Here is a 16,899-nt window from a genome sequence, read left to right on the forward strand (position 1 = left end):
ATCACTGTCGTGGTCGTTGTCCTTGCTGCCGCCGCAGCCACCGCCACTACTACTACAAATTATAGTAATGATAGTAACAAAAACAACAATGCATTTTCCTTTTATATTTCATCTCTGTATTTCTATAGAAAGCTTCATATCTTCTAACTTCCTTCTTCCTCCATGCATCCAGCAATGGTAATTGGGAAATTTGCTCCTGACAATAGAAACTGTTCAGCTCTACATCCATTTAAGTGTCCATCTTTCATTAGGGACACTTAAAAAGAATGTACACTCTACTTATCTTCATCGAAAATATACGTATCTTATCAGCTAGCTGTCATTTTTCTCACCATTTACAGGCATCTATTGGAAATAAAGAAAAGAAGTTCATTGTTTTGGCAAAAGCACATAAAACTGGTCAAGATATAAAGCTCTTCTTTTTCTATTAATCTATTTATTATATCATAGCTGAAAAGGGCCAAGAAATTTTCTTTTTCTTTCTTACTCTGTTTTCTATTTTTCCTTTTGATATTTTTATCACATGCCAATATCATATGAGCAATTCATTTTGTTACAAATTTTGTTATTTTGATTCAGATCCAAATGATTGATGAAGAGAGATTAAGAGGTCATAGATGATTCTTTCTCTCCAGAGAGAGGGGTAGATAGATAGATAGATAGATAGATAGATAGATAGATAGAGTGAGAGAGAGAGAGAGAGAGAGGAGAGAGAGAGAGAGAGAGAGAGAGAGAGACTGAGTGAGAGTGCTATAGTAGAATAGTGTGAAGCCTAAAGTGTTGGAGTTCATAGATGTGAGGTTAAGATGTTCATTTTACAACCATATTATTTCAGGTTCAATCCTAATGCATGGATTGAGCAAGTATCTTTTATTATAACATTGGGTTGATCAATAACTCATTAGTGAAATTACTTAAACTGTACAAAAGTAATTGTACATACATACATACATACATACATACATACATACATACATACATACATACATACATGCATACATACATACACCAGCCACATGGTTCTAGGTTCAGTCTCACTGTGTGATAGCTTGGGTAAGTGTCTTCTACTATCAGGTCATCATCGTTACTGTGCTGGGCAAAATACTTAGTAGTATTTTGTTTCTCTTTACGTTCTGAGTTCAAATTCTGCTGAGGTCAGCTTTGCCTTTCATTCTTTCAGGGTTGATGAAATAAGTACCAGTTGAGCACTGGGGTTGATGTAAATGATTTGCTTCTTTCCCTGAAATTGCTGGCCTTGTGCCAAAATTTGAAACCACTATTTTTGTTGTTATTTAACTTGACTCAGGTTTGGTATTATTCCTGGTAGGATTTATGAGGGTAGCAGGTTACTACCTGTAACTACAGGTATCCACAAGTTTTCAGCAGTCTTTCAAGTGCTTAGAACCCTTCTGATAATCATTGCTGTCTCTGAGAGTCAAACCTTCTGTAGGAACTCTATAGGGTATTCTATTCCAGTCCCTTTCAGCCATTTATCTATATCTTTGCTTACTGTTCCCAACGCACTAATTATTATAGGCATGACCTTGATAGTTCTCATACTCCAGACTTTTCCTATTTCGAATTTTAAGGGATTGTATTGTTTTAGCTTTTCTTCCTCTTTCTTTTCAATCCTGGAATCAAAAAGGCATGATGGGTTGATTAGTAAGCAACTTCGCTTTTCCTTATCTATTGTTATATCCGGTCTATTATTTTCTAACTTCTTGTCCATTTGAATAGGAAAGTCCCATAAAATCTTACATTTTTCTGACTCAAGTACTCTTTTGACACAATTTTATATCATCATCATCATCATTATCATTATTATTATTATTATTATTATTATTATTATATTATTATTATTTTTATTATTATTATTATTATCATCATCATCATGGTTATTGTTATTATTATTATTATTATTATTATTATTGTTATTATTATCATTATTTTTATCATTATTATTATTGGTTTGTTTGTTTGCCATAAGTAGGTATGTGAGTTATTGCTCTGCAAAGTTTGGATATTTACCAAGCATAGCTGAAGGAATAATAAACAAAACGTTTATTTTAAGATATTTACTTTTGAGAATTCTTCTAGAATATTATGGACTTCTCTTATACTGGGTGAGAAACAAGGCTTGCTGTTTTTTTTAATCTTTTAAACATCACTTTTTATTGTGTTTACATTCAGCTCAAGATGGCTACAAGACATAAAAACATGCCCATGTAATTCAACTGAATGTGAGCATAGCATAAAAAAACAAAAAAATATAGAAAAACTAAAAGAAAAATATTAAAATATTTCAGATGCTGTAAAAAATGATCACTCTTTGATAAGAAGCAGCAATTTTAACTTGAACATTTACAACAATAAACCAAACAACAACATCAAAAACAATATACACATATGCACGCATGCACGCACTCACGTGCGCGCACACACACACACACACACACACACATTTTGCCAAACAAAAATAATACTGAAACTTTTTAATATCAACAACAAATATAGAAATGTAGCTTTGTATCTTGATAATGCTTCCAGCAACAAAGAAATTCTATATATGAGCTATTTAACTGAAAGAACTGTTTGGCAGTATTGTGTAACTGAAACAAATACGTTTTTGCTTGAAGCTATCACACAAGTGTGAGAGAGGATGGAGGTGACTTGTTTGTACATTTTCAAAGCTGGAGAAAGCTCTGGTCAATGTGTGGAGTGAAATTGCCTCTCTAGGGACAGGGCTGATTATCTTGTTTTAAACTGGGGATGATGTAAGGAGACAAATCAAGCAAGTGCATCACATATGTACCCATCAGCTATTCTCCGCCACAAAGATATATGAAATATAAAGATACAAAGGACACTGAGAAAGATATTAAAGATGATGTAGGATCTTGACTGCCATTTTTGTAGTACAAAATAGACTAATGGTAAGTATTGATTTGAGCATTAATGAAATATTGGGCCTCCGTAGATAAATCAGTCTGGATGACATCTGAAGATCTCAAAATGATTCCAAAATTGTACCCTGTAGCAGGTGTAGAAGAAAGGGCTTTAAACCTTGCAGTGCAGAGTAGAAAGCTCAGTTGCTACACATATGGCAGTAAGAGTCATGTAAGAGCTTTCAACTCAGAAAAGTTGGAGTATTTGAAAGCAAAGAATCAATGCAGATAGCAACAGTAAGACTAGGCCACAAGGCCGCTGTTTACAAGACACAAGTTACAACTCTGCAAACAAGAGAGAAGATTTGCCTCACCCTCAGTCTCAGGAATCTGACCAAGAAGTCAGTAACTAAGAATTTTACAAGGAAGAAGTTCCTCCCTTCCAGTTATGCTCTTCCATCTTCTTGTGATGATGGGATAAGATTGGAGAAACGTAGCAAGCTGTTGGGGTGGTCAGAAAAATATAAGAGTGAGGACAAAAGTAAGGGCCAAGTAGAAGTTATGTAAGGCTCAAGAAAAGGAGTCTCATACATCTTCTTCATCATCTCTTACTTGCTCTGTTCCTCTCTTTCCCTTTTCTCCTCTCTCTTTTCAACTGGATAATTACATATCTCCTCTATTGCAAGACACCTGTTTATGCCCCCTACCATATTCTAACCTATCACCACCTGGCATGAAGCCACCGGCCTCAATACAACTTTACACTCAGTTGGGGAGTCTTGTCTTGCAAGTTACTTGGTAACCTCATTGGTGTTGGTGCCATGCAAAAAGCACCCAGTATGCTCTGTAAAGTGGTTGGCATTAGAAAGTGCACCCAGCTGTAGAAACCAGGCCAAACCAGAGCTTGGTGCAGTCCTCTGGCTTGCTAGCTCCTTTCACACTGTGCAACTCATGCCAGCATGAAAAATGGATGTTAAATGATGATGATAATGATTTATCAACATCATCATCATAATTGGTGGTGAGCATGCAAAACTGTTACCATGCCAAGCAAAATGCTTTGGTAGCATTCATCCATCTTTAGATTCTGAGATTGACTTTGCCTTTGATCCTTTCAGGGTCAATAAAATAAGTACCAGTTGAGCACAGGGGTCAATGTAATCAACTTATTCCCTCCCTACAAATTTCTAGCCTTGTGCCAAAATGTGAAACCATCTTTATTATTATTATTATTATTATTATTATTATTATTATGATTATTATGATTATTATTATTATTATTATTATTATTATTATTATTATTATTATTATTATTATTATTATTATTAGTAGTAGTAGTAGTAGTAGTAGTAGTAGTAGTACAGAGAGAAAGGTAAGTTAAATGTAAAAATAAATGCAATCGAAAACAGAGAGTAAAGAAACAAACCTGATGTGAATAAATATTTCTATATCAAATCTGTTTTACTGGAAAAAGATGGAAGTTGAAGAAAATAACGCCTCCTCAGGAAATGAATAATTCTTATGAAATATTTCTACATTTTTATGATAAAAATAACCTTAACATTATGAAGAAAAATAAAATTTTTCCAAAGTTTTAAAAACATTTTTAGCAACATGGTATCTAACTACGACATAAAATATATTATGACATTTAGAAGAGATTTTGTAATTCATTTTCAACTTATTTAGAATTTCTTTAGCTGCAGTACAGATTTAGAGTTGGTGATTCATATGGTTCAAATTGCATAGCCATCTATAGTAGCTATCACAGTTCCTTTTGGTCCTAAGTTCTGTACAGAACATATTTTCCTCTCAAACCCTTCATTCCCAGAACAGCTTATCAGACCCACTATCCTGAAATTATGAGTGCAACTCCCTAATTACAAGGCTATGCACCTTTACATATACAGATATACACACATACATATGCACACACATATAAATAGGACAGGCTATAATTTAGGATGTTAGCTGACAAAGTAGATACAGTGAGACTGAACTCCTAGACTCATGGTTCTGAAATGAATTTCTAACCACAGAGCCATGCCTGCACCTATATATATATTTAATGATTAAATATAATGATCAATGAAAGTTGGAGTCATCAATCAGGTCAGGCTAGACAGGTTAAGAGGTGAGTTTAATCTCATAAATTTCCTAGTGCAACAAGCAAGAAGAATAGGCAGCAGACTCGTAGAAAAATGTCAATTTGGTTTTAAATCCTAGCTCCAAAATTTGGTTGTTATACACACGCACACACACACACACACACACACACACACCACACACACACACACACACACGTGGTTAAGAAGTTTGGCCTGCAACCTTGGACAAATGTATTCTACTATAGACCTGGACTGACCAACTGACAGATATCTTGTGAATGAATTTGGTTGATGGAAACAGAGTGGAAGTTCATTGTATGTGTGAGTGTATATATATATATGTGTGTGTGTGTGTGTATATATATATATATATATATATATATATATATATATATATATATATACAGATATACAGGGGTTGGACGAAATAATGGAAACACCTTAAAATTTCAAACAAATTTATGTTAATATGGGGCAGGACTGCCTTTGGCAGAAATTAAAGCTTGAATTCTATGAGGTATGGACTCGTACAAAGTTTGAATTGTTTCCAAAGGAATTTTTGTCCATTCTTCAACTAAAACACTCTCCAGTTCTTGTAGTGATGATTGTGGAAGATATCGACCCCTTACTTGTTTTTTCTAAATTGCACCATAAATGCTCAATAATATTGAGATCTGGGAACTGTGGTGGCCGGATAAGATGTTTAACTTTACTAGAATGTTCCTCGTGCCATTCAGTAAAAACTTTAGCTGTGTTAATTTGTGCATTATCATCCTGAAAGATTGCATTTCCCTCCGGAAACAGTTCCGCAACCATAGAATGAATTTGATCCGATAAAATGCTTAAATAGTCTTGACTATTAAATTTTGCTATGAGGGGAAACCATTGGGATGAAGGATTTCCAAGATATAGCCTGTGTTTAACAGTTGGAAGAAGGCAGTCTGGGTCAAATGCTTCACACATATACTTGGCCAGCATTGGAAATAAGGTAAAGGATGACTCGCCTGAGAAAATAACATTGTTCCACTGCTCTAGGGACTGTAGGTTTTTACTCCACTCAAAATGCTTTGCAATGTTTGGATTTGAAAGTAGGGGTTTTTTGATTGCAGCCCTCCTGTGAAATCTGGCTTTGTGCAGCTCTTGGCAAGCAGTTTTTGTGGAAATGGGTTTTTGAGGTGATCATTAAGCTCTGCAGTAATTTTGGGAGCTGTACTTTTGTGATACTTTCTAACAATTCACATAAGAGTCTGACAGCCCCTATCTGAAAATTTTAGTTATCTTCCAGAGTTTTGTTTCAACAAGGAGGTTTTTCCCTCTTTCTCAAAGGCTGTCATTACTTTCATGACTACTTCTTGATACACCAAACATTTCAGCTGTTTTTGTTATGTTAGCACCTGCCATACGAGCACCAACAATTTGACCTTTTTGAAAGTCTGATAGATCTGTCATTTTAATGAATTTTAATTAACTTCTTCTGATGATATCTGAAAAGAAACAGCAATTTTAGTAAAGCATATTAAGCAACACTAATAATAAATCAAAAAGCATAAAAATAAAGAAGCTTTTGATGGTTTTATAGATATTTCAAAATTGTGATGCTAGGTGCTTCCATTATTTTGTCCCGTATATATATATATATATATATATATATATATATAGAGAGAGAGAGAGAGATACATACACAGGAGTTGGACAAAATAATGGAAATACCTAGTGTCATAGCATCATAATTTTGAAATATCTATTAAACCGTCATTTATTCTTTGTAAGCTTAGTACTTATTCTTTTGGTCTCTTTTGCCTAACTGCTAAGCTACGGTGATGCAAACACACCAGCATCGGTTATCAAGCAATACAGACACACAAATATATACACATTGGTAAGTAAGCTTCTCACCACACAGCCATGCCTGCATCTATACCTATAGGTATAAAGGTGTGATCAGAAGATTGTGGTTTTGATTTCCCAGATTGGTGATATGTTGTGTTCTTGAGCAAAATACTTCATTTCAAATTGCTCCACTCCCACTCAACTGTAAATGAGTAACCCTACAACAGGATGGCATTCTGTTCAGAAGGAATGCTGGCCTACCCATCTAGCCAGCTACAATAATGTAAGGAAGTGCATTGTGACTAGCATTATACAACAACATCAAAGAGTTTAGTCGATAAAGTAACATAGTGATAACCTCATTGCCATTACCCATCTCCTTGTGGTTCCTAAAAGTAATTTTCTTTTTCCCTCTCTCCCCTTCTACAAAATGTATATATATAATTCATGCCATGTTCCCACAGCACTTCTACTTTTGAGGTACTGAGGTATTCAGATTTTTTTACCAATTTTTTCTAGTCTTGGGCTTTCTTTATACACCCTAATGTTCTCATTCCAGTCCATGTCATGATGCTGTTGAGCCAGTCTTTCTTGTCACCCTCTTCCCCTCCTAACCTTTTCAAATGTGATTGTCCTTGCAATGTGTACCAGCTGGAATCAGTGGCCACATACTTACTTGTGCTCTCAAATAATGAAAACATAACATGTAAAACTGAATATAAAGAGGTGAATTGTAACAGCATCAGCACAACAGCACAGTTAGCAATGATAAAAATAAGATCTGGAATGACAAGAACAGTGTGACAAGCAACAAAGCAAGTCTAGTATAATCTGTGATAACTGCCATTGTATTGTATGATTATATTATTAAGTATCATCAGTATCTAAAGTAATTTGAAGACTATAAACTCGAATGAGATCAGAAATGTTTGATAAATGATAGAAAAATAGCGATTTCCACCTAACAGCGTTTCTCAATTTTAGTGCAGTTAACATTGTGATTATTTAATGATCTATGATGTATTCAATCAACTATGATGGCGATTTTGATCTTGATCTTTCTCTCAAATTCATTTCCGTCAGTTGTGCTATGTCTATCCAATCAACTATGCTCCGTGTAACAAAGACGGTGATTTTGTCCTAATTGGGTTTCTCTTTCTCAATTTCAGTGCAGTCGTTGCTATGTCTGCTCAATGAACTATGCTTTGTTAATTCCTATGTACATGCCATAAGTCTGTTCAGACTCGACCAGACAACAAAGCTGTTACAGTAGTAGTATCAGCAACTACAACAGCAACAACAATAACGAGGTTGATAAAAGTGTTTGTGCTGATGATGGTATTGGGTGTTGTAGTACTGGTCACAGTAATGTTGGTGTGTATAATGATGATAATAATTAGGATGTTGGTGATAATGATGATGGCGAGGAAAAGCAAGAGAAAAGAAGAGAAGCAGCAAGATTGAGATGATGATGATGGGGTGGGGGAATAGTGTTGGTGCTGGTGCTGGCCTTCTTTGAAAGAAAATTCAGAAACATCTGAAGAGTGGGGCAAGTTATTAACGTTTTGCTATTTATTGTGATTGATTCATCAATTTAGGTGCAGGATGAGCCAACTAGATGTTTGCTTGAACTGGTATAAATAGCTGTCAAATCTCCCATACGTTGACCCTTTTAAGGTGCAATATGAAGGAGATGTTGAAAAGGAGGAAGGACTCATCAGATAATGTAGTTTTGGATATTAGCATGTTTGTCAGTCAGATCTGAACACTAAAGGGTTAACTAACATATAAAGGCTTGCCTGCCTACCTATGTATGCAAAAACTGGAACCGGCACACTCTGTGGAAGAAATTTCCATGATTCAATAGAGAAGTGGGGAGCACCAATGCACTGTGAAGTGCAGAGAGTAAGATGGGCAAGTAAGACATTTCGATTGTCTGCTACATCCATCTCCATCCTCAGTTGTTTTGACCTGGTCTTGACACTGGATTGAAAACAGTAATGGACAAGAGAATGAAGTTGATAGTGTGCAACTCTCCTTCACTTTAAACAAAGTTACCATTTGAGGGTGGCTGTTGCCAGTACTGCCTAACTGGCCCTCATGCTGGTGGCACATAGAAGCACCCACTACACTCTTGGAATGGTTGACGTTAGGAAGGGCATCCAGCTGTAGAAACTCTGCCAGATCAGATTGGAGCCGGTGCAGCCATCTGGCTTGCCAGTCCTCAGTCAAACCGTCCAACCCATGCCAGCATGGAAAGCGGACGCTAAACAATGATGACAATGATGATGATGATGATGATATGTAAATATAAGTATGTTGATGCAAACAAGAAAAATAGAACTCAAAATATGATTATGTATATATTTTTATTGAAATTTAGCAGAAGTAGCAGAGTAACTTGAGGTCTGAAAGTTTCATGCATTGGCACTTATATATAGATGCTCATAGAATTGGCAGACAGAAACCGAAAGAAGCTTGTTGTATACATAAGCATGTTTGTGTATGTGCATACACATGTGTGTTGATCATGTGCATGCATGCATGTATGAGTGTGTGTGTATGTGTGTGTGTGTGTGTGTGTGTGTGTGTGTGTGTGTATGTGTGTGTGTATGTGTGTGTGTGTGTGTGTGTGTGTGTGTGTGTGTGTGTGTGTGTGTGTGTGTGTTGTGTGTGTGTATCTCCTTGTCTTGACAATGCACAATAGTTGTAAATGATTGGTAGCTGTCATACAAATTCATTTCCAATTTTCTGTGAGGACATTTTTGGCCAGGAGGAAATATTATCTTGCTTTGAAACAGATGAGGGCCAATCCAATCATAGAAAATCTGCCTCAATAAACTCTGTCTGACCCATGCGAGCATGGAAAAGTGGACATTAACCCTTTGGTATTTAAATCGACCATATCCAGATCCAGCCTCTCACACCTACTCAACAATGTCATTCTGAAAATAAGCAATAACATCTTTGAAATCTGGAAGCTACAAGATAATGCCTGCATAATTCAAATTAACGTGAATATATAAGCATTACATTTGACAAAGTAATCTGAACGCTAAAGGGTTGAAATGATGATGACGACAATGATAATGATGATGATGATGATGATGACGACGACGATGACAACGAAGACGACGATGATGACGATGATGTGTGAGATCCTTACAGCATGTGTATATAATATGCTGAATGCTTCCTTAAGGAACTTTCTTTCAGCCATAATCTTTTGTCAGTATAGTAACCATAGTAGCAGGTAATCAATTCATTGGTTCTTTGTCCAGAAAAGAAAAAAAAAAAAATAAAGAAAAAGAAAAACGAAAAAGACAACAAAACAAACCAACAAACAAACAAACAAAAGCAAACTATTCTAAGCTAGCAAGGACTGCTGTGACAGATATCAAGAATGTGTTATGAGCTATCATTTGACACTACTGAGTTTGCAAGCAACAGCAGCATGACACGTGACCATGGGACATGTGACAGGTGACAGCAGACAGCTTGACCAGCATAATACTGTGAATCTGTGTTTGTCAATGTTTGTCAAATGACTGAAACCAAGTAAAACAGTAGTTCCAGTGGTTAAGAAACAAGTAAAACATAGTTCTGTAGTTAAGAAATTCACTGCTGCTGCTGCTGCACTACTACTACTACTACTACTACTACTACTACTACTACTACTACCACCACCACCACCACCACCACCACCACCACCACCACCACCACCACCACTACTACTACTACTACTACTACTACTACTACCACCACCACCACCACCACCACCACTACACAACTACTACTACTACTACCACCACCACCACCACTGCTACTGCAGCTGCTGCTGCTGCCGCTGCTGCCACCGCTGCTACCACCGCCTCCACCACCACCACCGACTGTCATAATCATAACACCAATAACATTACTGACCCTATTAAGACACTAACAACACTGATACAAATAATATAATTACTGTCATGGTGGTGATCGTCAGCATCACCGTTCCTTTACCTCAATACTCCTTTATTAATACCAGTATATACCAATTAATCAATATTCACAGATACCATCTGATGAGTTAGTATTTAAGTGTACAATATATATAAATATTAAACTATTTCTAGATAATTTCTTTTCCTCCCTCTATAGTGGTAAAAGTTAGGTATATACTCAAAAGTATTCATAAATTTCTATCCTTTTGTTATAATATTTCAAAAGGCTGATTTTTGCCAATTTTTTTGCAGATTTGTATTCTCCATAGCCGAAAACGGGGGTTTGTTTAGAAAAAAAAAATTGAATAAAGAAGGAGTGTTTGGGGTGGGGGTACAAAAGGAAGTATTGCAGTATATATATACTATATATGTATATGTGTGTGGGCGTGCATGTGGCTGTGTCTGTGTTTGTTCCGCACCACCACTTGACAATCTAGTGTTGGTGTGTTTGTGTTCCTGTAACTTAGCAGTTCAACAAAAGAGATGGATTGAATAAGTACCAGTCTTGAAAAAAAAAGTACTGGGGTTGATTTATTTTGCTATGATTCTGCTAGGTTGTGCCCCAGAGCATGGCTGTAGTTTAATGTCTGAAATAAGTAAAAGAATACGAGGGACGTTCAATAAGTAATGCCCCTGACCCACTTGCAGTTGTTTGATCTTGCTGAAATTTTGCCTGTGCAATTATTTATATCTCTATAGATTAAGTGGCAAATTACAGCTCTGAACTAATTGTGGTTTCTGATTTACAGGTATTTGAACTGAGTCAAGTGGGAAATGGAGCCTGTTGAGTGTCGAGCAGTGATCCGGTTTTTGTATTTGAAAGGACGCACACCACGGGAGACTTTTGATGAAATGAAAGTAACTTATGGTGATGATGCCCCATCATATGAACTTGTAAAACGCTGGCATCGTGAATTCAAACATGGTCGGAACTCTGTGGAAACAGCTCCCAGATCTGGTCGCCTCCTTCTGCCATTGATAAGGCATCTGTCCGTCAAGTTGAGGCTGTCATTTTGGAAGATCGACGCATAACTATTCGCCAAATAGCCCATGAGGTCAAGATTAGCACCGGGTCTGTGGAAACTATCATTCATGACCATTTGCATATGCAAAAGGTGTCTGCCAGATGGATTCCCAGGTTGCTCACACCTTTCCAGAAGCAAGAACGCGTCGATTGCTTGAGGATGAATTTGGAGATGTGCCAAGAAGATGAGTCAAAATTTTTCAAAAGACTGATTACACAGGATGAAACCTGGGTCCATCATTATGATCCAGAGACCAAAGCCCAGTCAATGCAGTGGAAGCACCGTGACTCACCTCCTCCAAGGGTACAGCCGTGACTACCTCCAAGGGTACAGCCCTCCGCTGGCAAGGTCATGCTCACAGTCTTCTGGGACCAGGACGGAGTAATGATGACAGATTTCCTGGCAAAGGGTGCCACAATTACAGGAGTCTATTATGCTTCACTTTTGAGGAAATTAAGAGAAGCTATCAAAATCAAGAGGCGGGGCAAGATCAGCAAAGTCATCCTCCTCCTGCAGGACAACGCTCCGGTCCACAACTCGTGTGTCGCCAGATCAGAAGCACAGGCGTGCGGCTATGAACTCATCCCCCATTCCCTTTCCTCTCCTGACCTTGCACCTTCTGATGTTCACCTCTTCCCAGCCATGAAGTTGTTTTTGAAAAGAAAGCGTTTCCCAGATGATGCAGCCTTGATTTCTGAAGACACGTCATGGTTGGAGGACCAAGCTGGGGTCTTCTACAAAAACGGTCTTCAGAGCTGCATCAAACAATGGGAGAAATGCGTAACACTGGGTGGTTCCTGTGTAGAAAAAGACTAATAACTGTGCCAAGTTTCGTTGCTCTACTGCTATGGGAAGTGGGTCAGGGGCATTACTTATTGAACGCCCCTCGTAAAAGAATTTTCTCCACAGTGAATTCAGTATTGGAAAAATTTCTGGTGTGTCCTCCTTCCCTTGGTGTTGTAAATATGTATCATTAAATGTTTAGCTTATCCTTTAACATCCAAATTAATGTAATGCTTATTCATTCACATTGTTTTGTATTAACCATGTATTCTCTCATAGCTTTGAGATTTCAATGTTGTAATTGTCTATTATTAGAATGACATTGTAGGGTTGGTGTAAGAGGCCAGATCTGGTAAGTTTGAACATGGAACAGTAGAATGTTTGGGCTGGACATGGCTGCTTTAAATGCTAAAAGGTTAACCCCAGGCCTGCTTTCCCAGACTAAAACAATATTAAAATATTGCAGACCTGGATGACACTCAGTATTTGGGGAAGATGTTGAATGAATGAATTACCAGTAAATATATTTATAGCATACTATAACTACTCTAAAGTCAAAACAAGCTGTTCAGCAACATCAAACACTCAACTACGCAACTGAATATTTAGAAATGACAAAAGCATCACAATATCGGCTCTGTAATTAACTGCAAAGGAAGAAGTGATCCTGTTATGATGATAGAAATAGGAAGGGGATGTGAGCCAAATTATTGTTAACAACATAATATACAAAAGAAAAGGAACAGCCAAAATAGGAACCATATTCAATACTCACTGAAAAATCATAGATTAGCTTTTCCTCTGTCTGTTTTTTGACACTGTAACCTTTTGATAGTAAACAGATTTTCAATGGTTCCAATGTTAGATATGTCAACATTAATCTGACAACTAATACTGACTAGTAACAAAAAAAAGAAAGAGAAAAGATTTTCATGCCTGTCATAGATGAAGGCTTTGCTGTAATCAAGGTCAATGACACTGCTTTTTGCTGAAATTCTTGAGAGAAAAATACTATTGGTGAGTGATATAGGGCAGCTAGTTTCTGATTGATCTAGCTCTACAGAAACTCTACACATTTTCACTGAGAAGGGAGAGATTATTAGAGAGAATAAGGATATGATTGTTAATGATTACTTTCATCATCTTTGAGATTTTGGAAGTGAAAACACAAGGTTGGTAGCTGATAGCATATGAAAGTTTGCTTTTCTAGGAAATGGAATGCACTGTAAAGTGTTTTCAAAGATGGGATAGAGCTATATAGAAAGAAATGTTGAAGAATATGGCAAAGTTAGGAGATGTCTCGGGAGCACATTATTTGAGGGTAATGGAAGAGATATTATCATGGTTGTTGCATTGTTAGCTTTGACCACCCAACAGAATTTCAGTCTAACCAATTTATTGTCATATTCTGTCTCATTATTCTTTATTTAGAGAAGAAAGGCGGCAAGCTGATAGAATTGTAAGCACACCAGAGAAAATACCTCACAGCATTTCTTCTGGTTTTTATATTCTGAGTGCAAATGCTACCAAGATTGACTTTGTCTTTAATCTTTAATCTTTTTGGGATTGATTAAAAAGTACCAATTAAGCACTGGAGTTGATGTAATTGACTTACCTTTCCAATAAAATGGCTAAGCTTGCAGCAAAATTTGAAACCATTATTCTTTATTTAGAATGGTGGATTGGCTGACTTGTTCAAGCATCGGAAAAAATGTTTTGTAACATTTGTTCCAGCTTTTTACATTCTTAGTTCCAATACTGTTGAAGTCAACCTTGACTCTCCATAGTGAATAAAATAAAGTACCAGTTAAGTACTGAGGCTGATTTAATCAGCCAAAATTCCTCCCTCAATGTTTGTGGCCATTGTGCCTATGTTAGAAACAATTATTTACATCTATAGAAAATTTCAATAACTTCAGATCCATAATCATTGCTCAATTGTTGTGAATTTCACTTTGCAACTATATGGTTTTAGGTTCAAACCCGCCTGTAATACTTTGGGCAAGCATCTTTTGCCATAACCATAGATTGATTAAAGTTTGGTGAAGGAAATTTGGTTAATGGAAACTGTGTAGAAGCACATTGGAAGGACTGTTCTTGTTCTTGGGAGTGAAGCTTAATCTTGGTTATCTCTAAGGGAACTGCTCAGTTGTAAGAATTGGAAGCAGAAATTAGAATTCCTGAGCTGCCACTGGCCTTTACATTGAGAGTTATTTGTAATATTAAGATATACATTAAAAAGAGACCCTTAACTGAAAAAAAAATTATCATTACAGCAATTTTCTCATAAGCAAAGGACAAATATCAAATTGGATAAAGTTATTGGGATACTAGATCATGAATCATGTGTTTAAATCCATTTCAGGCATATCTTTGTAATTCTGAACATGACACTGCGTTGTATGTACTTCAGGTTACCTAGCAAATGGGAATACGTAGTAACTCTTTGGAGAATGCTCAGTTTTAGTTACAGCAGACTGATATCCTTTACAGAGGACTATATATCTCCCATCTGCTTGCTGTGACAGTAACCACAATTAATTACCAATCTTATGGATCCTTAAAGGTTTGTGAAAGGATTGATAACAAAGTTATATATTTTTCTTGATAATATGACCATACAGTGTTTGCAATATAACAATGGCCTGCTTTTGAATAAGCTGTTAATGATATTGACTTCTATGTATAACTTATTCTATCCATTATACTCAAACAACATTTACTATTCAGTTTTCAGATAAGGCATCTATATCTTATTTATCTAAATTGGGGGCATTTGAAGCTGTATTAGTAGTACTTGCTATTCTTAAATAGCAATTTGATCAGCATCAATAAAAGCAAACATACATTCTATAATCAATAAATTCCCTTGAAAATCAACACTCTTCAAACATCCATCTCTTTAAATCCAGTCAGGTTTTTATCGACAGTTTAATTGACCTCGGTCATTCAATCGTTTAGCTGACTAAATTAAATCACATAAAAACAATGTTTATTTATAACTTCACTTTATAAATAAAACCATCCTATTTATATATGGAATATTATAGAAACTAAATTACCATGATTATTTTTTTGCCTTTTTCCTATACTAGCAAGTGGAAGTTAATATATTCATTCTTGTTATTGTCAGTTCCTAGAAGGTTCTGTTTTGATTGATTTCTTCAACATGATGTTAAGCTAGAAAAACAGGAAGCTTATTTTATGCTGATATATTTTTTTAGGACATGATAATGTTTGTTTTCCTGTGAACGAGGAGCTGGATATATCTACTATCTAATAAATCTGCAAGAAATTTAGGAACAAGTGCTTTGCAGTTATACAGATTTTAAAATACTGCCAAATGTTATTTGGCATGGTGGTGTCATTATAACAAGTTCACTTTAGAACCGGATGATTCCAGGTTCAATCCTAATTCAGTGCTGCATACAGCACTGTGAGCATGTGTTTTCTACCATAGCATTGAGTTAGCTAAATATAGTAAATGGAAACAAACTGTATGGCAGTTTCTCTCTCTCTCTCTCTCTCTCTCTCTCTCACACACACACACACACACACAAGGTGCTGGCATGGCTGTGTGATTAAGAAGTTTTCTTCTCAATCGCATAGTTGGGAGTTCAGTCCTACTTCAAGGCACCTTGGGTAAGTGCCTTCTGCTATCAGCTTTGCCCAGTGGATGGATTTGGCAGGTAGAAACTGAAAGGAGACCATCTCTCTCTCTCTCTCTCTCTCTCTCATTCACACATACACTTATCTGTTTGCGTGAGTGTGTGTGTGTGTATAAGCATGTGTATGTGTGTGTAATTGAGAGGGTACATATGTTTGTGTCTCTACGTCTTGACATTGCATGATAGTTGTAAATGAGTGTCACTGTCATACAAGCAGTGTCATTCATTTCCATCATTCTATGAAAGCATGTCTGACCCTAGAGAAATATTACCTTGATTAGAAACAAATTAGAGTTGGCAGCAGAAAGAGTCCATCAATTACTTTGATTTACTTTATAATTGAAGTTGAACTCTAGTTCTGGTTCCAAAATGCTTGTAATGGTTACTGCTTAATAATCTTTTCCTAATTAAATACATCACACACACAGCATAAACCATCAGGTAAATATTTTCTTTGGGTACAATTTATTCTCACTTAAATTATTTTCAGAGTCTCTAAGAGATCATGTGAGGGCGCATGGCTCAGAGGTTAGTGTTGGGTTCACAATCATGAGGTAGTGAATTCAATTCCTGGACTGGGATGTGTGTTGTGTTCTCTAGCAAGATACTTTATT

This window comes from Octopus sinensis, linkage group LG1 (genome assembly GCF_006345805.1).
Source record: "Octopus sinensis linkage group LG1, ASM634580v1, whole genome shotgun sequence".
Lineage (NCBI taxonomy): Eukaryota > Metazoa > Mollusca > Cephalopoda > Octopoda > Octopodidae > Octopus > Octopus sinensis.